Source organism: Bison bison, unplaced genomic scaffold, assembly GCF_000754665.1.
Source record: "Bison bison bison isolate TAMUID 2011002044 unplaced genomic scaffold, Bison_UMD1.0 scf7180017864333, whole genome shotgun sequence".
Lineage (NCBI taxonomy): Eukaryota > Metazoa > Chordata > Mammalia > Artiodactyla > Bovidae > Bison > Bison bison.
In genome coordinates, this window is record NW_011494905.1 from 1,524,357 (window position 1) to 1,527,547 (window position 3,191).

General features: G+C 55.9%; 1 protein-coding gene across 1 annotated transcript in view; it reads right to left on the minus strand.

Moving 5' to 3' along the window:
- ETV5 (ets variant 5) overlaps positions 1-1,332 on the minus strand; it is a 59,418-nt gene extending 58,086 nt beyond the window's left edge. The window contains exon 1 of the mRNA XM_010853886.1: positions 1,154-1,332. The gene's annotated coding sequence lies outside the window, so the exon portion shown is untranslated. The remainder of the gene's footprint in view (positions 1-1,153) is intronic.
- Positions 1,333-3,191: the final 1,859 nt, after the last annotated feature.

The window sequence follows — 3,191 nt, forward strand, 5'->3', positions numbered from 1 at the left end:
GGATCCCTCGCACTGGGCCCCATTCACAAAACAAGACACACTTCCACCCAATTCCCAGCCTTCTCCATTCATGAAAACTCCTTCAGATGAGCCCCCGCCCCCACTCCCAACGCAAGCCCTGCCTCCGACGCAGGCCCCTCACCCCAGCGTTTTAGGAAGAAAGCTCAATGCTTCATTCACAAAAAAAAAAAAAAAAAAAGCCGCAGGGAGCAGCGAGCCAACGAAAGAAACCCGCTTCATTCATAAAGTCACCCACATTCATAAAAACGAGCTGCGGCGCCGGGAGCTACCAACCGCCTCCAATCCGTCCCCCACCCCCAAAACCCTTCCAAACATCTCTCTTTGGCACCCCTCCTCAATCAGGAGTTCGGCTCCCCCCTAGAGGTCCCCTCCCCTCTGAAAATTCGGTCAGATCCCTAATCCAGCTCGAAGCTCCATCGTCTCTCCATCCCCCTCCGCACCCATCTTTTTCTTTTCCACCATCCCCAGGCCGCGGTTCTTATGTTCCCCGATTTCTCCAGAATCGCCGGCAACCTGACGCCCTCAGTCTGCTGGGGGTGGGATGGGGGGGATTGGGTGTCCGCTTTCCACAACCTGAAACTTGCAAGGCCTGCATAAGTTCCTGGCCGACCCCTAACGCCACACGCTGCACATGCCTATGTCACTTAACCCCTCCTGGTACTGGGGTGGGGGTGCATCACCTCTCAAACATTCCCCCTAAGCTGCTTTCTCCCTCATCCTCCCCACTGCAAAGATCGGCGGAGTGCCTCTTCTCGCGAGCCTCCAAGTCCCCTCGAGGTTCTCAGATCTCCAGAGACTGTAAAGACCGCAACTCCGCACCCCTCCATCCCCACCCGGGAGCCCCCGCACCTCGCGTTCCCGCCGGCCTCCCCCGCGACGTGCGGAAACCCGTTCTCCTCGCGCTCCGGAACCGTTAGCCGCCCCCGTCCGACGCCTCCCAGGAACCGAACCGGACCGGGCCCCGGGAGGGGAGGGGGGAGGTGAGCTCCGCGAGGGAGGGGGGCCCAACCTCGATTTAAAAAAGTGCACCCCGACTTTGAGGATTCTGAATCAGCCAGTGAACTCTAGGCAGCTGGGCCCTTCCTGGACACCCCCCTCAGAAGCCCCGGTTGTCCACTTGACGCCCCCTCACCTGAGGCGGCGGCTCTCCTCCCCTTGCAGCGGCCCCGGGGCGCAGGCGCGCTCACGCACGCGCGCACCGGGCCTGGGAGCCTAGGCTAATGGCTGGGCCGAACCGCTCCGGGGACACTGAACCGCTCCGCGCACCAGCGGCTGGACTCTGCGCCGCAGCTGCCAACCAGGCTGGAGCGCTGGCCCGGCCCCCAGCGGCCTGCCGCTCCGCCCTCTGCTATTGGCCCGCGGCTGTAGCCCAGCCGCGTTCCCATTGGCCCGAGGCCGCTCCAGCGGCTGTCCATCGCTTCTTGTTTACCCTGTCTGCGGGCAAATCCAGCCAAGCCGCCCCATCAACTCCGGTTCCCATTGGTCAACAGCGCGTCCCTCCCTACCCCTCAGGAGTCTGTTTTGCATAATTTATGCAGTGGGGGACCATTGACCAATCAGCTCAGGCTTGTTTATATAATGAATATAAGGACGTTTTTCATTCATAAAAAACGCGACCTGAGGGGGAAGCTTAGCTGAGTCAGTGAAGCACTTAAAGGGGCAGAGAGCCTCGAGGAACCGCCGTTCCTTCCTCGCAGCTCTCTCTCAACTTTTTAGCGAGGTTTGGCTCTTTCCCCTTTCCCATTCACTCCTACTTCTCTCCCCCCCAATACCCCCCACTCCCAGCAACACCCCCGCCAGGATAGGGCTACTGGGCGCCAGTCGTTCGCAGCTGCAGAACCAAGAGAAGCTATCATTTTAGGATTCAGGCGAGAGGAATCCGTCATTCCACCCAGAAAGAAACTCGCTGACCGACCTGGGCGTTCGGCCCACAGAAACACAGAAAACGGAAACCGAGCTCTCTAATCTTAGTTACCTTTAAGAGAGGCCTTAATTTCCTTTAACTAGGTTTCCAGTGGGGGAAGAATAAGCAGTATCTTCCTTTTAAAATCTGAGCTCTCAAACAGATTTTAGTTACTATTTTATGCTGGCAGGCCAAGGCCCAACCAAATCTCGATTTCTCTCCACGTTTAATTGCAGTTTATAACCGCCAGAGTGGGTTTTAGGACCCGAGATGAGAGAGGGTCGGCGCTCAAAGAAATCCTCTCCAGAGACGACGCCAGTCAGTCAGCCGACCTAGAAACATAAATCCCTCCGAAAGGGGCTTACAGAGGTAGATCGCCTGCCTCCCTCCTGGGGCTGCTGTTTTCCACTTAAGTGTTGAATGCAAGATGGTGTATTTGCGAATTAGATCCCGTGCAGCTGGGAACGAGGAGAAGCTACTCTGCTTGCCAAACGACCGGGCACTAACTGCAATTGCTGAGATTCTTAACACAGTGTTCCAGGAAACGAATAAGCAATCCTCTCCCCTCTCCGCCCCCTCTGTCCCCTCCTGTGAAGGCCGTGGGGCAGCTCTCTATTCTCCCAGGATCCTGGGGCTTGTGAGGGAGTTCTTCTGTTCTCGTTTGTGTGCCCTGCCATTCACCCCATGTGCCAGGGGTGGAGAGGGAAGAAGCCAAATATCAAGAGAGAGCCCCTAATAAAAGGGGGCCCTAGTCAACTCTGGTGCTGCCTCCTACCACCATGGGCCTGGAGTGTGGATTTTAGAGAAAAAAAAAATTTTTTTTAAGTCAAAATTTGCCTACTTTCTTTTCTGCTTCCACTTAGGGTTCTTGTCAGTCACTCAGTCAGGTCCCACTCTTTGAGGCCCTGTGGATTGTAGCCCACCAGGCTCTGCTGTCCATGGGATTCTCCACATAAGAACACTGGAGTGGGTTGCCATGCTTTCCTCCAGGGGATCTTCCTGACCCAGGGACCAAACCCAGGTCTCCTGCATTGCAGGCAGATTCTTTACCATCCGAACCACCAGGGAAGCCTTGGTCTGTTGTTTATAGCCAAGAAAGATCGAATTTCACCAAGGGAAACCTGGAATTCCTAGGCCCAGTGCTGACAAGGCATGAACCTTTGCAAAAGAATGGGATGGGCATGTGGGTGGGTGGGAAAGTGCTCTGAACTTTTAGCAAGCAGTTGCATGATATCTAAGTATTCCCTGATAGCTCGGCTTGTAAAAA